This window comes from Trachemys scripta, chromosome 4 (genome assembly GCF_013100865.1).
Source record: "Trachemys scripta elegans isolate TJP31775 chromosome 4, CAS_Tse_1.0, whole genome shotgun sequence".
In the NCBI taxonomy this organism is placed as follows: Eukaryota; Metazoa; Chordata; order Testudines; family Emydidae; genus Trachemys; species Trachemys scripta.
The window spans coordinates 96,523,438-96,544,893 of NC_048301.1; the positions used below are offsets into that span (position 1 = coordinate 96,523,438).

At 40.5% G+C, this 21,456-nt stretch overlaps 1 protein-coding gene across 9 annotated transcripts in view; it reads left to right on the forward strand.

Moving 5' to 3' along the window:
• The first annotated feature begins 7,554 nt into the window (after positions 1-7,554).
• Positions 7,555-21,456, forward strand: part of IRAG1 (inositol 1,4,5-triphosphate receptor associated 1) — a 132,599-nt gene continuing 118,697 nt past the window's right edge. For 6 of the 9 annotated variants that reach the window (XM_034770008.1, XM_034770014.1, XM_034770015.1 and 3 more), the window contains exon 1: positions 7,555-8,129. The gene's annotated coding sequence lies outside the window, so the exon portion shown is untranslated. Of the gene's footprint in view, positions 8,130-8,220; positions 8,309-21,456 lie in introns of those variants that run through there. The other 3 variants (XM_034770009.1, XM_034770011.1, XM_034770010.1) reach the window with 3 other exon arrangements.

Genomic DNA, 21,456 nt, shown 5'->3' on the forward strand with positions numbered 1-21,456 from the left:
ATGAGAAAGGCACTGTTTATCTCCTTCCATGTTGATGGGAAGTCAGATATCCTTGTGGCATCATTTTCTTTCCCCTGTCCCTCCCTTTCTGCCAGATTCTACAGAGGCAAACTGAGGGCAGGATTGGAGAAGCCACACATCATCCCTCTTCAGCTTTGTAAAAAATATCCCCAGAAAAATCATCCTTGAGTTGTATTATCTTCTTTTCAGTGCATCCCACTCTTCTCCTGGAGTCGCACTGAAAGGAGACCCTTTGTACTGTAACTGCAAAGGATCTAAGCTGCCAAAAGCCTGTGAGGCCAGTGCTGCTACAGACGTTGAAGACCTCTCTGCACCTGTGGATCCTGCAGGCTGTTCCACAGATAAGCAAACCCTTCTCATCTCCCCACAGAGCAGTAAGGAAGGAACTCTGATGGGGGTTCTTTGTGGAGACTTCCTCACCCTGTCCTGTGTGTGTTTTTATGATGGGAAATTTTGACTCAGGTTATTGTTCCTAAAAGCTGCTGCATAGGGAACTGGTTATTTACAGTACTTCATAATGGATTGTGTAGACGTTTACCTGTTCAAGTTGAGTTAGTACTGACTGAAAGATAAACCACTTCACAGCTTTCAGATGTTAAACTGAAATGTGGTGGTAGTCCTAGCAGACAATTGTCCATGACAAACTAACCATGTTTGAGACCCTGTAGTCTCTTGGTGGAGCAACTAATGCTTGAATGGGCATAGAAATTGAGTTACTTTCTTACTGCAGAGGTGTCCAGTCCTGGTTATGTTTGAAACACATTGGTGTAGGAAAACTTGTGGTGTTGCTGCCAGTATTTTACTTCATCTGAGGACAAACAAGAATCTGGATGGCTGTCAATACAGTACTTTTCACAAGAACTGAATTCACTTATTTAAAAAAAAAAAAAAAACCTTTTTTTTTCAAAAGCCTATAAACACTGCAAGTTTAAATGTAAATATATTACGAAAAAATATTGTAAATTGTCCAGAATAGCATCTTAGCCAATAGTTTGCCATTTTAAATCACTTCATTATCAATGGCATCTGCTCATGGATTCTACAAAATATATTCTTACATTTCCCAAGTTGACAATCCATTTACATCCTATCAATTGACTTTTTTTGAGCATCACAGCAATTACTTAAATCCACTTTTACAATCACTATTCTGAAACACTATCTGGACCAAACTGGAATATAATATTGGAAAGCACTGGAACGTTATTCCTTTTGTGGGTTTTTTGTTGGTGGTTTGTTTTGTGTTTGTGTTTTGTAAGAGCTACTCATTTTCATGTTTCATACAAAACTGAAGTTATAAGGCCCCAGTCTTGAGTGTTTAAGCATTTCCTTAACTTTTTGCACCCAAATATTCCCATTAAAGTCATTCTTTAAATTCAGAATGTTCTGTCCAAAACTAGAACATTTAGGCCTCAATCTTGCATAAGTGTCTGTCCACACAGCATGGAGCATCTTACAGAATCAACTAATCAAACCCAGCATCAATTTTTGTTACTGTCAGGACTGGGACATAGGCAGCTAGGTCTTGCGGTTGGAGCAGGAATCAGAGTTGGGAGTCAACTGAAGGGTTAGAGCTGTAATCCTAGATTGAGCCAAGGGTCAGAGCTGGAGTTTGAGACCAGGGGCCAGGATCAGGAACAAGGCAGGAACCAGAAACATCTCAGCAAGGCAGGAACCAGGAGCAAGTCAGGGAAGCAGAATTTAGGAGTCAGGCAAGAAGGCAGGATCCAATGTAGCAGCCAGCTCGAGTGCAGTTGTGCAGATAACTACTTGTGCCTCTCTTTGAGTTTAAATAGAAAGCCCTGATTGAACCGAGTTCCCTATGTTCCTCCGGGTGGGCCCAGGGAAGCCCTCCCTTGTGTAACTTCAGGTTTCATTGTCTCTCCTGCTGGGTTGGTTAGTATTGAGCCACTAGGTGGGAGCATGGAGGTAACAGTCAACTGGGCACCCTGTAGACAGAGGATCAAGACCTGTGGGGTCATGACAATTACTTTGCATTCTTTTAACTGAATGGGCTCTAACTGGTGGTGGACTTCTAATAAAAAAAATTTCCCTTCATTTTTGTTTGTCTATTTTTTTCCCCAGTTTTGTGACTATAGATTTATTCTTTCTATCTTTCTAAACAAACAAATAAATAAAATTCATATGCACCAGAAAAGTGAAGTTGGAAGAAATGATTAAATCATATAAAAGATATATCTAGAAAAACAGCCATGTTAACATGATCAGATTTAATTGTTTAAAGTAAACAAGAAATAACTGGGGCTCTCTCATTCTTCCTCACAATCATAGTTCCCATGGGTGGGTATATGAACCATTAGGTAGTGGCGTAATTAATCTTAATTGTCTGGGGTTTTGTTGTTGTTGTTTTTGTTTTTAACTTGACTATCTAAAAGGTGGTTAAGGACAGAAAATTAAGTGTGTTAAATAATACCTTTACTCCACACATCTGCCTAGCTGATTTAAATTTTGTCTATTTGTCTTATCCTTGTAGAGCCAAAACACCTATTGATGAGTGAGCTGAACTGCACATCAGCAACAGACTTGTTAACTAAAGGCATGTCTACATTACACGCTGGATCGACAGGCAGCGATCAATCCAGCGGGGGTCGATTTATCACGTCTAGTCTAAACGCGATAAATCGACTGCCGAGCACTCTCCTGTTCTCTCCGGTACTCCACCGGAGCAAGAAGCGTAGGTGGAGTTGATGGGGGAGCATCAGCCGTCAACTTACCACAGTGAAGAATCCGCTGAAGTTGCGTAACTTAGATTGACCTCCCCCCGCCCCCAGTGTAGACCAGGCCTAAGTTTCAAATGGGGAAGCTTTATTATCTAGCTATCCTCGTGGGTTTTTTATAGCTTCAAATACCATAGGGCTTGATTCTGTACCACGCCTGAGTTCTGCCTGAACTGGGCAGACCAGAGTATTTGGCCCCTTAGTGTTTAAGAGCTGCATGGAAAAATGAGATGGTCAGATCCACACTGTAGTGAGGCCATAGTAATGATGATATCCAAACCAGAAACAAAAAGACATACAAATCCTAAGCTGATGCAAATCTGGCAGTTACTTTAAAACAAAAAATATTTTTTCTTGTACCTGAGTAAATTTGTTCAGGGGGAGACAGTAAACGTGGAATTCAGTTTTGCCAGTTTTGAAGTCACTTTTCTGAGTAGAACAGCACTGAGAGTTACTTAGCCATCATGACTAATTTTCTAGTTATCACACTTTTATGGCTGAACACTTTAAAAAAAAAAAAACTTGGTATGTGTGAAATGTTTTCTGATCAAAACTCCTCACACTAAGTCTCAGGGCTGACTGCCAAAATGAGGTTGACAGTCACATTGTTACTGAGGAGAATTTATTTATAAGTTTCCATAACTTTTATGTTTAATAGAAATGATTGCCCATGGTTGAAGTAAATGATGATCTGTTAGAGTGAAGACTTTTGTACTGTAGGAAACTTAAAAATAAAACAACCCAAAGATGAAACCTTCTGTAGCACAAGGGACTGATTAAATATAACATTGATTGCTCTTGGTTTTTCAAAGTTTAAAAGTCAGGGAAGCATATATGAAGAAATATATGAATCTCTCTGTTCATGTACTGTTTATTTAATGCAGCATTCAGATTGAGGGACAGGGTAATGGATTTTTGTTTGGGGGCAGGACTTTTTGGGGAGAGCATATGGAGTCTTTGAACTGACTGATGTTCTTTCTGGCTATATCTGTCTGTTCTTTTGCATGACTCCATGACTCTTTCATACTGTGCTTGGCTCGTCTCCCTATTGTTTGTGTCTTTTTGTGGGCTGAAGCTGACACTCTTAAACAGTCTGGGTCATTGGCTGTCCTTGGCCTTCCTACATGATGTTCTAACTTTTTGTACTTTTCCTGAATTACTGTCCTTGATTTCTGAACCCATAAAACGTTCTTCCATTCTCCTTTATACTGTTTACGCCCTTTGGACTGTCTCTGCTCTTTTTGTGCTTTCTATGCCTGATTATCCCTTGCTTTCCTCTATACTGTTAGTAGATATTTGACTGTCCCTGGCCTTTCTTTATGCTGCTCATGGCTTTCCCAACTGTTTTCTGACACAATATTGTTTTACACTGGCCTTTACAGACTCTCTCCCCGTTTTATATACTTGGATATACTAGAATTATTAAGAAGTCCTCTCTGACACCTGAAGGACCTCTGTATGTCTTCCAGGTACACACAATTCCTGTGGCTCTTGTATATGGTTTTAGTTATGGACTCCAATGTGCATCTCAGTGAAGTGCCAGTTAGTTTTTTTTTTTTACTGCTATGTCATTTATATTGTTTGAAGTGACTAGCCCTTAGCTATCCTGATTTTTGTTACACTCAAGTAAAGCATAGTATGATGTTTGAAAGAAAGTGAACTCTCCTAATAAGAAAGAAGAACTTAGAAAAAACAAGAATAGGACAATTTCTGGAGCAGTTCCAATCACCAAAATATTAATGGGGATTGGCAGTCTCATTGAGAATGTAAAAAAAAAAAAAAAAAAGGGACCAGAGGTACTAAAGCTATAGGAATACATCTGGAGTATTTTTGATGTCCAAGGACATGCAAGTAGCCATGGTAAGGCAAAGGTCCTAGAACTTTATAAGTGGTCCCTGGGGAACAGATATTGCTAACATCAAATTCTAAAATTCATTTAATAGAATCCCAATTTAACATCGGAATTTTACACTACTGCAATACTTGAGCTTGTTTGCAGTAGAAAGATTTCTCTATTCTCGGTTCTGTGCTTGCAAAACATAGGATCAAGTGTTTCACAAGATGTAAACAGTTTTTATGTCTGGGTTTTTTTTTTTTTTTACCCTAGGCATTACACAGAAAAGATTCAGAAAGATAGGTTGAGCCAAAAGGTAGTAAGTAGCATATTTAATATTTCATACAATCCCAGGATACTTATTCTTAGACTCTTGAAAATAGTATAAGAATTTATTTGTAACTTTTCCTAAGAACTGTTTCTTTCAGACTTTACTGAGGAATTTCCATCTCTACACAAGTAAATCAAATGTTCAGATGAATTTATATAATTGCTTTCTACTGTTCCCTCTTCCCATCTCCCAGTAAGTTTAGTTTTTTCAAACAGCAGATCACTGTAGTGACAAATTTAAGACTCAAATGTATCAGTAATTATACCAGATTATGCAGTCATTGTTGGTCAGAAAATAATTTTGTGCCTAGAGTTGCTTCCATAAAGTAAAAACTTTGGGTGAAATCCTGGCTGTACTGAGGTCTATGGTGCAACTCACACTGACATACTCCAGAGCCAGGATTTTACCCTTGTTAATAAATTCAGACAGTTAGCTCTAAGCTTTTCATCTCTATAGGCACCTTACATTGGGATGAAATGTGAGCTATCAGTGTTCATGTTCCATCTCCTCAAATAAGGCACACAAATCTTAAATTGACAACCCTTGACTTTATAAAGAAGTACCTGTTTTTTAGCTTTTTGTTTTGTTTAAACCTGCTGCACTTGGTCACACTCCAAAGCTTCCATAATGGCAGAGTCATGGGTCACTGAATCCTTATCTTCCAGGGCACCAATTGGAATGAGCACATAATGACTCACTTACAGGTCAGGCCCCACACATGAAGAAGCACTGAACAAGCCAATGAAATATCTCAGAATAAGACAATGAAGCATTTGGTGATATTAATGGAGAATAAATTAGTGTTAATTACATTATTATTGCTGCTGAAAAGGCTACTATGAGAACATTCTGAGTAGAGTAATCCAGAGAGATAAGACATAACAGGTTCACCCAGGTTGCTGGGTGTGGTCAGATATTTTCCCTCAAATATTCCAAAGAGGCTGGAATCACTGTTCCTTGAAGAAAACCTGTATGTAAAATTATGATTATGGAGAAAACAACACCATAGCTCACTTGCATTTGTGGGTAACAAAATAGTTATCCAAGGGAGAGCAAGAAAAGATTGGTTGAGAGCCATCCAGGAGCCCAAAGGATTTAGGGCCTAATCCAAAGCCTGTTGAAGTCAATGGAAAAACTCCCATTAACTTCAATGAACTTTCGGTCAGACTCAAAGACTAGAGCTAGAATAGTGATATAGTGACTGGCCCGACATGTTTTATGTCTTTCAGAGCACTATTGAGCAGGTGTAGAAATTTTGCCCTAAATCAACATAGTATTAAGCAGAAAATGTTCCTGAGATACAGAATAATATAATGTCCACTGAAAAGTCTAGGTCTGCTCTGGCACAAACTAGGCCTGGATATTTTTTTTTATTCCAAGGAATCTGTTTTTGAATGTTTAAAAAATTGAGTAACTAAAGGATGTGAACAGTAAGGAGGGAGAGAAATAAGTTGATATGGTTGATGGGATATAATTAGGAGTAATAACAATATTTTGTACTTATAGAGTGACTTTATTCTGAGGATGACAATGGAGTGGTATGAAATTAAGCCAATGTAAGTTTAGGCTAAATATTAGGGAATAGTCTGAGGAAGCAGGGGTGCTGGAACTAGGGGTGCTGGGGGGTGCAGCAGCGCCCGCTGGCTTGAAGTGGTTTCCATCACATACAGGGTTTATAGTTTTATTCAATGGCTTACAGCACCACCACTATAAAAACTGTTCCAACGTCACTGGCGGGAAGCCTCATCACTTGACTAATTTAGAACTAAACTTACAAGCAATATAGAATGTACTATAGCATCTGTTCTCATCCTGGGGGTCATTGCCCAACAAATGTCAAGGGCTCACAACCACACTCCCCTTCCCATATTGCTAAATGGGACTAGGGTCCTGTGTAGACAGGAAGTCCCAGTATGGAAAAGGTTGAAAACCACTGCACCATAAGAAACATACACTAGCAAGGGATATATTGGATGACCTCGTGGATTTGTAATTAGATGTTTGTAGGGGCTTAGGATATGGACAGGGTCAGAAAAGCCAGAGTACAGCATGGGGAAAATTCACAAAGGCCCTTGTCTTCCTTCAAATCCCTTTTTTATGACCCACTTCTGCCATGATACTCATGGTCATCTGCTGCATGATAATGGCTAGGAAGGTGGCCTAATAGTGATTCATTATTATATCTTGTTCACTTAAACCAACTCCAATTATACAGTCTTAAAATTTTACAGCAAGCTAGTATGTACAATCTTGTGCTGTTATTTCTGTCACACTTATCTCCCCACTCACCACCTGCTCCTCTGTTGTGTTCTATGCATCTTGCCCCCATTTTATTTTTGTATAGCACCTCATATCATGGGGTTCTGATCTGGGTGCTACTGTAATACAAAATAAAATAAAATAGCCAACTGTTGAGCTCCTAATTTTTATATCACAGAGTTAGGATTTTTAAATATATATAAACATTGAAAAGAAAACTATTTATTATCTTGTTGTAATCGCAGAATTCTCCCCCTACAGGATGTGAGCAATCCCCTTTGACTTTAATGGGCGTTACTCATACTCTGTGAGGGGAGAATAGGGCCCAATATTGGAAAGAGGCCAATGTTCTTTACAAGTTCACATGCCTTTTGAGTGGGTCATTTAATTTAGGCTGCCTCTGACCAACCAAAGGAAAAACTTCTCCAAATAATTACATTTATTTCTGTACAATTTCACAGTAAGGGTTAACACATTACGATGAAAATCGTATTTCATCTGTTCTTCCCACTTGCCCATTTTTAATCAGTTATTCAAAAATGAGAAAGTAGATCCTCATGTGCAGTGAACTCAGAGAATGCTAATGGGGTATCTGCGTCTTTTTGTGCTCAGAGGCTTATGCCAGAATAGGGAAAGCCTTTTATTCTACCACTCTCTCAGAGTCAGAAGAAGGGAGCTTTCTGAAGAGTTACTTTAAATTGAAACTCTCTTCTAATGTTAGTCTGCTGACTGTCTTGGGTCTCTGAGTTAGAAACTGCTTCAGCTTAGTTAATAGAGCCAGATGTAACATTGACCTTAAATGGTAAAAGCTCCCAAGAGTGAGAGAGAGGCTCGCCTGAGGGGAAAAAGAGGAATAACTCAGTTTTAGGTAAGTAATCTATGTAACCAAGAATAAGCTGTCTCCTTCAGCTGTGAACCAGAACGGAACCATTTTTCCTCCTTAAAGGTACAGTACCTCATTGTTGTGATACTTAACTTACTTGGGTAGATCTTTTTCCATTAAATTGACTGTCTAAAAAAAAAATGGGTGTAGCAAGACCCGTTCTTCTTGCATACCGTTTTGGGAACAGACAAGTATGGTAAAGAAAAGTCTGTGCTGGTTAGATAGAAGTTTTCTAAAGAAAGGTAGGTAATCAGTAATGAAATGCAACCCTGATTCAGAAACGTCGGTAACTGTATTGTGCTGTCTGAGATAATTAGTTAAAACCCTGAAATGTTTATAGACAAATATGTTTAAAATGAGCTCATTCTATTTAGCACACAGTTGTATGGTTTTCTTCCTTGCATGTACTCTTTTAACAGTGTCTGCACCAGAGTTGCTCATTTTGATGGATTACCTACTTGTCTCTGGAACCTGTCTTTTATAAGACATTTCCGGAACCATTTCTTTATATAGTACGTTTGCTTTTAATGCCAGTAAGGGTAAATGAATGCTGATAAGTTACAACTAACTTAGCTGTTGTAATTCTTCAATATTTATTGAAAATAGTCTCCCCACTCAGCAAATTAAAGTATATTAAAATTCTAAGTAAATATTTTTTAAAAAACAGTATTTGAGGTTTCTGATATTTCAAATTTCAATTTAAGTCTATGCTGAAGCTATTGATAGTTACATTTCCTTGGTAAATTAAAATTTTTAAAATACTTCTTGTTGTGATTAAAAATATGCATGTTCAGCATTTTTTCGGATAGAAATATGTAAACATAATATCTTGCAATAATATATTATGTAAATGAGAATTCAGATCAAGGTCATGAAAGTTTAGGCCAGCAATCATGTTAATAATATAAATGTGCATTAATGAGTTAGATTTCAAGCTTCTAAAAAATATCCTGGTTTCAAATGGTGAAAAATTCCTGTGCCACTGAGTACACATGGAGAGAATAGACACCTACATTAGTTTATGCTGCATGCTACTTAGAAGAAGCATTTTTGTTTTGAATATAGACAGAGTTCCTGCAAATAGTTACTTCATTTATGTTTGACATTGGTAGGTGTTGTGTATACTGTAAGTGAAAGCTCACTACATCTAGTTTCAAGAGAATATGGCAAACATCTCTTAATTGTTTTAACATTCAGATCCAGTTACAAACATTATGATTTACTTCACTTCTATTTTTCTCTGAAATTTGAGTCTTTCATTAGTGGCTATTTTTAGGACACTACACTAGTTGATCATTCTTTAAATCCTTGATAATGTTGACCTTGCATCTATTAGTACCCTAATAATAAATATCCTGTAACTGTAAATCAATATATTTATTAGGCTTTATAATTAGGCCACCTAGATGAATGGAAATGACAAAATACAGCCTGCAAAATGCAGCCGAGTATTGAGTGACACAAAGTAAGAAACAATCCAATACATTAGAAAAAGTAAACGACGTACTATAGGGAACTCCAATTTCCATTCCAGTATCTAAGGGCATTATTCTGATCTATTGGACTTGCATGTATCTTCATTCGTGGCATTATCTATGTCCTTTCAGTGTGCGTGATGATTCAGAGTTGTTGATCATACGTAGAAGGAATTTGGACCATTGCATATTTTATTTATAACTTCATATGTAGACAGAACTAACTTCTTCCTTTCAGTTTAAACATCTTCTCATGCTTGCCCCTAGGGCAGAGGTATCTTTTGTTAATATCGCATTTCATAGCAACTTGTCAATTATTGTTTTATCAGATACATTGTAAATCAAGAAAGAAAGAATATATAATGTAATGCCCAGAGTTATAGTTGTTATAACTCTATCGTTAAAAACAATCATACTTAGTATAAAAAATACAGGTAACACTCATGCACTGATACCTAAGGCTGTGGATCTGTATTCACAATAATTGTTTTTAATTGGGGGCTGTGACATAGTAGCTAAGCTTACCACTTTATTTAATTGCTTTTAGAGCTAACTTATAGGCGCTGATAGTATCCCTTCTAGGAAACTTCCTAAAATTCTGTGGTGTCTGCATGTATCTGTATGTCTCATTACCTTTCATTTTGTCCATTTTTTTTTTTTTTTTTTAGGAGGGGTCAGTGATAGCCTAAGTCCCAGTCCCAGGCACCAAGCAGAGAGGGGACCAATGGCTACTCAATGGCTGGATCCATAGATCCAAGGATTTGAGGGGATTGGGGTCCAGTATACTGTCACTGCAGGAGGCAACTGGTGCCAAGGGTTGGGGCCACTGGACTCTCTGCCTCTTGCCAACCTGCTAGTACTAGTCACTTTTCAGCTAATATTGCAGAACACCTGAACCAGCTAGCAGCTAGTGGGAATGGGAATTAGGGAGCTGGTGGGGAAAATTGGTCCAAAGAGGTGGTAGCTTCTACTTTCTTGGGTCATATCCTCTACATATGAAGCCCCAGATTCCCAGGGAAGGTGTCTCTCCTAACCCAGCAGCTGCTGATAGAGAGCAGGGGCTGAGTGACTAAGAAAATACACACAAAAAACAGGAGTACTTGTGGCACCTTAGAGACTAACAAATTTATTAGAGCATAAGCTTTCGTGGACTATATGCATATATGCATCCGAAGAAGTGGGCTGTAGTCCACGAAAGCTTATGCTCTAATAAATTTGTTAGTCTCTAAGGTGCCACAAGTACTCCTGTTCTTTTTGCAGATACAGACTAACACAGCTGCTACTCTGAAACCTGAGAAAATACAGTATAAGAATATCTTACTCTTCCTGTCCACTATAACTTCACTCCATCTATCTGTCTTGTGCATCTGTCTAGGTAATATGCTGCCCACCACTATAGTATCAGAGTGCTTAGACAAGCAGAGCAAGTTGGGCCCTGATCAGTTGGTTCAGATAGTCAAGGCCTGTAACCACTTTTCATCACTGCTCTCTGCCCACTCCTGGTTTCAGGCATGTGAGAAAGAAAGAGAACCTGCTGCAGTTCCAGGCAAAGGAAAGTACATCCATTGCCTTTTTGAGGGGAACAGAAAGACTAGCCACCTGGTGGGCTGGCTGCCTCTTCCTTAGGTTTGTGAAACTGAAAAAGAGAGGAATCTCACAGCTCCCTTCCCCTGTCCTGACCTTCAGGCCCTCTATGGGGATTGGGGAGAAGGAACTCCTGCTGGTGCCTTCACTCCTGCTCCCTTGTGGAAGTGGGTCTGAGAGAGGCTGTTTGGAAACTAGGTATCAGTGATGGAGAGGAGACTCAGAAGCCAGCGATGGGGGTTTATGAGTGGAGAAAGGTCCAGGAATCAGTGATAGTATCTCTGTGTGTTAATTATATTAATTAGGCACATATGCATTTGATAAATTAAGGGGAACTATGATTATGAAGACAGAGTTTTGAAATATTGCCTGAGTTGCTTCCATTCGACAGTCTGCTCCTGAGAAGCAAGGTTCATTTCTGTGGAGGAAGGGAGGAGGATCTTGAGATTTGAGGAGAAGAGGACAGTCCAGTTCAGGTGGGAATAAGTGTCTGTCTGGGAAAGGATATAACTGGGGGGCAGAGGTTTAACAGGATTAGGTTTGGTTAATCCAGGCCCACAAATAGACAAAATTTGCTCATGCAGTAGAGTGAGGCAGCCAGGGTTCTTTCTCTGATTTATTTTACCCTTCTTCTGTGAAGACTTTCCATTGTAGAATGATATATTGTATAACTCCCTACCCCCCAAAAGATTGAAATTTTATTTAAAGAAATAAAAATTGAAATGTAATAAGCTGAATAAAGCATGCCAGTATATGTATTAGTGGGCTATTTGTGCGTTTTTTGGGGGGAGGGCTGTAGGCAAAGGGTCCAAAGATTTTATACCTCACAATTCACCAGTAACCTACAAATGCATGTCCTGTTGTGGCTTGTCAGTACAGAAAGTTGTATGGTAGAACCACATTACATGACATTTTCATCCAAATTACATACATATCTGAAATACTCATCTTGCAAGTGAAGAGGGAATATGGTTTTTTGACTGTTATCCTTGTGTCATAACATCCAGATCCTTGTTGTTGTTCTTCAGTCAATAGGAGTTTTGAGTAGTTACATATTCAGCGATAAAGAGGCTGTCTTTCTTGGAGAATTCCCATAGCTAGTTTCATTGGTTAAAAAGCTTGCATACTGAAATATGCAGGTACAATATTTTGTACTCCTGTGTCTAGGAGGACAAGTATGTATGCTTTGGGTCAGGGGGTTGTCATAAGAATAAAGTTGTTAGTGCTTATGTAATGATGCAAAGTGTTCTGCAATGCTGACATTATAAATGGAGGCTGTGGCTCCGATCCTGCACTATTGAATTCAACAGCAAAACTGCTGTTGACTTCAATGGAGCAGCAGCAAGCCCTTAATGAATACCACAGAGGAAGGTTATGACAGTTCAGAGGAAATAAGAGTCTGAAATCTGTGAATTTGGCCAAGAACAAATTGATTTTTCACCCATCTTGCCTTGTACCCCTGCACCAATTAATAGCAGGGTGTGTAGAGTGGCATCTGTTTCAAATCTTAAAAAACAAACTCTGCAATGAAAAAGCAAACTGGTTCCCTTTTCTGGGTGTTCTAGCAGTTTCTTTTGACTTGTGATACAGGCTAACTGGGACAGTGGAGTGTACTCAACAGGGTAGCATAAAATGAGAGACATAAATTATTAACATTTCCTGTTTGGGAAATTTAGCAGCATGTTCAGTAATGGTGAACTGTGCCCTAACTGCTGTACACAGAAATTAAAAATAAAATGTTCAACCATAACTCAAAGAAGAATTTGTGGAGGGGGAAGGGAAATACTTTAACAAAGTATAAAAATACACACACAGCTTTGACTTATTTGACAAGAGCTGAAGACATTTTAGCCACTGTACTGCTCTTATTTTTCTTTTAAGGGTGAATGAATGTAGTTAACTTCAGTACTCATGAGAATGGCATGATGTGGCTGGTTGCAGCTAAATCTAGTGGCAATAAGTATACATGGTGAAATTTATATTACTGCAGAAGGCCTGCACAAGGTCTATACAATGCTTAGGCCCCATGTTATGATTTTAACTTGGGCATAAGACCTTTCTTGTGCAGATCCTCTGCACTGGGATAAATACTGTTCTTAATGGAAGCTTCCCCACATAGTAGCTCTACTAGTGCCCATCGTCTTGACACTTCTGAATGGTGATTACATTTTAACAAACTCCCTGCAGATCTTGCTCTCTGGAATAATAGTTATCATAATTGCTTTGCCTGCTGTTTTAGATGGAGGTAGATTTAGGTCTTACAAATAACAGTGGTCAATAAAGCAGAATGAGGAAAATGAAATATTTGCATGTTTTGATTTGTCAAATGCTAATCCTTGGATATAGGTTACATTCAGCATGGCATGCTGGGAGTTTTGGAACTTGTACAGTCTCAGTTACAGACCACTGATATTGTACCTATTTCCAGCAGTATCAAGTAAGCATGGCAACCAAAGAGTAATCATTGTGTGGTAGGAAGACTTACCGTGGACATAATGGGGTGTATTATGTGAGTTGTACATATCACACCTCTGTGCTAAACTTTTGTGACATGTTGGGAACTTTTTGAATACAGCACTGCACTAAAATGTTTGTTCTGAAATTCATGTACTGTACACCGATGGGAAGGACTTGCTGAAATATTAAAAACCTTGCACTTGTAAGATGCTTTTGACATTTCCTGTTGAATTTGACTTTTTTAAAAGCCTTTTACATTTCCTGTTTAATGGATCTAGCATGGTGTTCATCAGTAAAATGGCAAACATCAACTACCCCAGTCTATACAAAGCTGACATAAAATCATAACAAAGGTGAATAATACCACAGGATTTCTCAGGAAATCTGTAATTATGCTTCTTGATATTTCCATGTGTTGGAATGGGTTCAGAAGTTGCATTATATTAAACTGATCAGTATTTTTCACTGACCAGTTGCAGAAATGGCACTGTGTCTGAGAACCTGAATGAAAAATATCATACCAAAGAAGAGTAACTTTTTTAATTGTAGAAGGGTAAATGATGAGATGCAGTTTGGTCCTTAAGATACTGTAGGACAAATCTTGTAAATCAGTGTATCTCCATTGAAATCAGTAGAGCTATGCCAATTGACATCAGCTAAGGGTCTGCCCCAATGAATTTTGATTGCCACCGAGAAGGGAAGGTAAAGCCACTGCCCCACTCACCTCCCCCAAAAGATATTAAAGTAGTACCCCTTCTGTTACTAAGGAGGAAGACACTCCTACTGTTTCATAAGCAAATGTCAGAGTTGATAGTATTTCCTTCCTCTTTCTAAAATTCATTGTAGCTGGACCTTTAAGCTTAATAATTTTTGCCTTTATTAACCATATCTTGTTACTGTAACTATTAGCTATAGATACAGTACTCATCTATCCTGACTTTTAACTTCTAGTCCAATGATCCATAAAAATGTACAGAAATTCATAACATGCACTGCCAGTTTATGATTCAAAGGTTACAAAAGTATTTCATGCAGTTACAAGAGGTTTTCCCCCCTGTAGGTTAGATACTGTACTATCATCTTTTTATATTTATCTTGTGAGCATCTGCTAAGAAAATAAAAGAATATGCGACTTTGACAACCAAGAAAGTTCTATAAAAAGTCTGTTGCTATGTTTAAATGCCTACACACAGTTGCTATGGCAATAAAATTCTCAAAATGATGTAAGAATTGACACAGCTCATTGCCAGTCCTTTCTGGGACAGGAAACTTATTGGACTGAGGACATGAAGGCAGTAAATGAATTAGGACAGAGCTCCCTTATATAGTTTCAGGTGCCCTATGCTCCACTCTGGTAAGCAAAAGGCAGCCTAAACCCACAGACCCTAGCTGGGGAGGACACGTGGAAGAGAATGTAGCATTCTTCTCTTTCCTGATTTAATGGAAACCCCTTTTCAGGATTTGTATTGGTAGGGAGGGGATGGAGATGTCAGCCATTCTCCACAATTCCCCCTACCCCATGGAACAAAGTATTGCAAGTCACTGCATACATTTTTACAGTAACCTGTGTGGGTTCCCTGTCTGCCCCATGGAACACTGTAACCATGCTATGAAAAGGTGGGAGGGAGGAAGGTGGGTGAAAGTTGTGAATGCCTCAAGGTCTGTGGGTTTGGGTGGGCTGAGCTTCCAGCTGCTTCTGAGAAGGGCAGTAAATCCTATTTCTCATGGGAGAATTAGGAGGAATTTTCATGATGCACAAGGAATTAAACATGCAAATCCTAAGAGTTATACTGGGAACTGTGATGAAATGCTTGATGTAGAATTGTCAGTTCTGTAGGATTTGCTACAATCCTTCATGTTATTTCTTCCATTGAGCAACATAGTAGATGAAAGTAAGTCAGAGAAAGTCAGGATAAGCTTTATCTAGCTGGGAGCACTATGCAAAGTACTGGGTAAGTGTGTAGTGACTGTCATCACCCTCCATTGTCTCTCTCTTACTAACCACTAATGATGATTCTTCAAAGACCCCTCCAGAGTCCCAAATTATATTCCAATATGTGCTGTTTAGCTAAAGTGTGGTGTCCAAAGTCTGCAGCACACAGATACATTAAAGGGGACAAAGATAAATTTGAGTAAGGTAACTTTTGATGAAGTACAGTTGAGAGAGATGGTAAGAAGAATGCATCAGAGTTGGCAATCTGTGTTCTTAAAGTTGCCAAGTACTGAACAAGAATACTTCTATTCAGGGTTCAATCTACTGATTAGCCTCCTGATAAAATTGATCTTGTAGGTTCTACAGTATTCTCTGTTGTATTTATTTAGGTAGAATATATGGGTCCAAAGAATCATGACCTTAGCTGTCCAGCGTTAAACAAGGTTCAGTGTTTGGTATATGAAGACCTTAGCCTGCTTAGCACCATGGCAAACACACCATTAAAAATCCTTTTAACCTTGTATTAAAGATACAGAAAAGAAGGAAAAACAGCTAAAGCATTTGAAATGTATTAAATAAGGATTTCATTTTAGCATCGCCCCTTGCTCCCCTTCCCTTTAGCTGGAGAGAGTTTTTAGAATGAAAACCCCCTTATTTGACACTCTTTTAGGTGATGTTAAAGATGACAATTGTCCTTTTTGGGGGGAGAAAAGAAGCTAGTTCAGATGGGCTGGAGTTGTTGTTAAGATCCATTCCTGTTTCCTAGAAGACCAAAACAAGTCAAACACACGCAAGAGGGAAGAGGAAAAGAACAGCAAAGACAGAAAATGCAGCTTCTGTGTCTAACTTTCATTTGCAACCTCACTGCTTGAAAAACACAGGCACAGCACACAGTCTTATCAGCCATGCCAAGACCTGGCAAACTTGTACTAGTGTCAGGTTGGTTAAGGTATTGCAATGAACTGCTTCTCTGGTCACAAGCTTATAAAATATACAGTCTTAGGCCTGGTCTACACTGGCAAGTTTCTGCACAGTAAAGCAGCTTTCTGCATTGTAACTCCTGAGGTGTACTCAAACCACTTTGTGCGCAGAAACTGCACAGTTGCAGCGCTGTAAAAAAACCATCCCGACAAGAGGTGTAGAGCTTTCTGTGCTGGGATTACAGCATTGCGGTGCCAGTGTAAACACCCTGGTCAATTACAGCTCTGTGATTGGCCTCCGGGAGGTGTACCACAATGCCTGTTCTCACCTCTCTGGTCATCGGTTTGAACTCTACTGCCCTGACATCAGGTGACCAACCGTCATCTCCATCCTATACAGTCCTTGGGAATTTTGAAATCCCCTTCCTGTTTGCTCGGTGATGCATGCAGTGGTCTCATTGCATATTTCCAGGTGACCATGCCTGCTCCATGCACCAGGCAATCCCCTGCTTGGAGCAATGCCGAGCTGCTGGACCTCATCAGCATTTGGGGAGAGGAGGCTGTCCAGTCCCAGCTGTGCTCCAGCCGTAGGAATTATGAAACCTACGGACAGATTTCACAATGCATAACAGAAAGGGGCCATGACTGGGACACACCTCAGTGCAGGGTCAAAGTGAAGGAGCTGCGGAATGCTTACCACAAGGCGTGGGAGGCAAGCCGCCGCTCTGGTGCTGTGCCCACAAGCTGCCAGTTCTACAAAGAGCTGGACGTGATACTTGGCGGCAATCCCACCTCCACTGCAAAGACCACCATGGATACTTTGGTGGCTCATGTGCCAGTCAAGAGTGGACAGAGCCAGAAGAAGGAAATCTTGGATGAGGATGTGGAGGGGAAGAGGGACCCAGAGGCAGAAGACAACTCGGAGATCAGAGGTGCATGCAGCCAGGAGCTCTTCTCTACCCTGGAGGAGGCTAGCCAGTCACAGATGTCGGATCTTGGCAAAGTGCAAACAGGAGAGGAGGCCCCTGGTAAGTGGCTTTGATTTTTGGGAATAGCTGAAGCGAGTTGTTGGGGGCAGGAGGGTTACAGAAAGAAGGCTTGTGTACCCGCTGCACTATACTCCAAAGGAGAAGATTGGATATGATATCTGGACATACACAAATCTTTAACCATCCCGGGACCCCACCTTTTCCCATCCTCCACAGTGCTGATGTGTTTTTTGTTTGTCTCTCTCCTCCGGTTGTTGTTTTTTAATAAAAGAATTGTGTTGGTTTGAAAGCAATTTTTATTCCATTAATTGAAAGCAAACAGAGCCCTGTAAATGAACAGGCAGTTTTCTTACACCTTCATAGTGCATCGTCTGCACCAATCACAATCACCTCCTAGCATTACAAGCACTGCACTCCCGAGCATAGCAACAAACATTAGTGGCTTTCAGCTTCAAATTGCTGCTTCAAGGTATACCTGATCCTTATGGCCCTGCACTGCACCCCTCTAATAGCCCTGGTCTCTGGCTGTTCAAATTCAGCCTCCAGGTACTGAGCCTCAGCAGTTCAGCCCTAAGTGAAACTTTCACCCTTCCCTTCACAAATATTATGGAGCGTACAGCACTCGGCTATAAGCATAGGAATATTGTCATCGGCCAGGTCCAGCCTCCATATAGGCTGTGCCAGTGGGCCTTTAAACAGGCAAAAGCACACTAACAGCCATTCTGCAGTTGCTCAGCCTGTTGTTGAACCGCTCCTTGCTGCTGTGAAGGTGCCCATGTATGGCTTCATAAGCCAGGGCATTAAGGGGTAGACAGGGTCTCCCAGGATCACAATGGGCATTTCGACTTCCCCTATGGTGATCTTCTGGTCTGGGAAGAAAGTCCCTGCTTCCAGCTTCCTGAACAGGCCAGTGTTCCCAAAGATGCCTGCATCATACACCTTTCTGGACCAGCCCTGTGTTAATGTCCGTGAAACATCCACGGTGATCCAAAAGCGCCTGGAGAACCATTAAGAAATACCCTTTCTGATTGATGTACTTGGTGGCTAGATGGTCTGGTGCCAAAATTGGAATATGCATGCCATCTATTCCCCCTCTGCAGTTAGGGAAGCCCATTTGTGCAAAGCCATCCACAATGTCACGCACGTTGCTCAGAGTCACGGTCTTTCAGAGCAGAATGCAATTAATGGCTCTGCACACTTCCGTCAACACGAGTCCAATGGTCGACTTTCCCACTCTGAACTGGTTAGTGACTAATCAGTAGCAGTCTGGAGTAGCCAGCTTTCACAGTGCAATCGCCATGCGCTTCTCCAATGACAGGCCAGCTTTCATTCTCGTGTCTTTGCGCTGCAGGGCTGGGGCGAGCTCATCACGCAGTCCCATGAACGTGGCTTTCCTCATCCGAAAGTTCTGCAGTCACTGCTCGTCATCCCAGACGTGCATGACAATGTGATCCCACCACTCAGTGCTTGTTTCCCAACCCCAAAAGTGGCGTTCCACTGTGATCAGCACCTCCTTGAATGCTACAAGCAATCTCATGTCATAGCTACTATGCATGGCGAGATCAATGTCACACTCCTCTTGCCTTTGTAGTTTAAGGAATAACTCCACTGCCACTCGTGACGTGTTGGTGAGAGCGAGCAGCATGTTGGTCAACAGTGCGGGATCCTTTCCTGCAGACCGAAGAGGCAGAGCGCACAGTACACAAACCGTTGAAAGATGGCGCCAAATGCGGACGGAAGCAGAGGGATTGCTGGGATGCGAAGCAATGCATCACAGGGCATTGGGGCAGGACACAAGATGCCCCACAACCCCCTCTGCCTTCCCACAACTCATAGCAGCAGAAGAGGAAGAGATGTTGTGTAGGATAGCTGCCCAGAGTGTACTGCTCCAAAGACCGCTGCAAGTGCCACAAGGTGAGCACGCTATTGCGCAGGCAGCTGAGAGTGTGACCACACAACCACCGTTTCCCTTCAGCGCTCTCTGCGCGGCGCTGTAACTCTGCCAGGTTAGATATATCCTTAGTTGACTAGGCCAGACTCTTACTAGACAGAAAAAGGAGAGTGTGATAGGAAAGAGAAGAAATAAGGTGGGGAAGGAAAAGAATACACAAAGGAGAGCGTGTGTGAGACAGTCTCACATCCCAGGTGGTGGTTGGGATTCATCCAGAGCTGGTAGAGGTGGTGATGTCATCTGGGTCCCTCTCTCTGGCCCAGTCTGATCAGGACATCTTTTAGGATTAGGACAAAGGTGGTCTGGGATCCCAGGAGACTGGGGGAAGAGCGTGGCATGGCAGCCATGATGGTGATGTTTACTCAATAGCCAGTTTTTCTCCCCAAAGTCCTTTTTTAATAAGGACCTGAAAAGGGAGTGGTGGGTGGAATAACCCATCCCTTCATTATTTTGTCCACCAATGAGGCCTGATTTCCAACACACCAATTTTGTTTCTTGTATTCTGGTTTCATGCTTTTGTTGTTTACCAAGAATGATCTTAACACAGTCCTTGAATTATATCATTAGGCCTTTTTGATTAGACTAATCAGCCTTTCTGTCCCACTTTTTGAGCCTTTTCCCATCAACATTTGTTCTTAGAGGTTATTGTGATATCTTATGAACTTCCACTCACTTTTTACAGTTGGGCTCACCATTAGGACCCAATTATTACAACACATTCGATATCTAGTAGTAACTGTAACAAATCTATATAGTACATTTGGAGCACTTATATCAATTTTGCTAAGGCAAGCCTGAACCCAACCTAATGTGTATATATTTTCTCAAAATGGGAGTTTTAAAATTATATGGATAAAAAGTAGGTACTCATGGCACCTATTACTTATGTCTGTAATTTAGAGATACTCTATACTCTGTAATTAGTATCATTAAGTACTGAGTCTGTTATGTAGTAAACTGTTAACTTCCCTAGTATTTGTTGGCTACCTGTAGAGTCATAGAGTTTAAGGCCAGAATGGACCACCAGATATCTAATCTGACTTTCTGCATATTGCAGGCCACCAACACCTCCCAGCACCTTCACACTAAACTCAACAACTGAAATTAGACCAAAGTATTACAGGCCACAGGAGTCTAGACAATTGTGTTGATGGGACAGAAAAGGATGGACTGAGGAGACTTGGTACCTGGGCCCCAGTAATGGCAGGGAAATGATTAAATTGAGAAATTAACATGTAACTTCATTACTACATGATGTGGGACAAGTTATGTGGGCATGAAAACAAAATTAATCTTCTTTACACTTTGCATGGATTTTTTATTACTTTCCTTCTGAACCTGAAGTTTTGTGTAGGGGGACCACTGTCTTGCAAAGAGCCTTATTCTTAAATATTGGATCACAGAGCTGGATTTTGATCAAACAGAACTCTTGGATGAACTAGGATTTGATGCCCCTCATAACAATCAAATTTTGATAAACGTTTAAAATTTTCCTTTGGTGTTCGCCAGTGTCCAACCACAGGGGAAGCTGGCCAGCTTACACATCCCTTCAGACTGGCCTTTGGATTTAGCATGTATCTCTTCCATGTTTAATAAATTGCACTCATCAACCTGGATTTCTCAGCATGCAACTAGATGCTGACCCAGTATTCATGGAGGAAGCAAACTGAAAAGAGAACAGAGATTGGGTTTGAAACTAGTGGTTTGAAATAAGTTAAGGCCATGTCTATGCTACAAATTTTGGCTGACAAAAGTTACATCAGCATAAAGGCCGCCAGGGTTAGTATATTGTTCATACACATGCATATTTGGCTTTTTGCGTCAGTGCTGCATGCACTCACCGGGAATGCACAGTGTGGTGCACTGTGGGAAGTTATCCCAGTGTGAAACTCACCACCGTCCAGCTTGTTATTTTTTGCCAAGTTTTGGCAATGCAAGGTGGAACAGAAACGAGCCACGCAAGGGTGACTGGGAGCTAGGACTCAAGTTCCCATCATGCAACTTCTCCATTCAATAATGTCATTCATATCCCATAATTTTCACACCTTTTTAAACAACAAAATCCCATGAACCTGCATGGC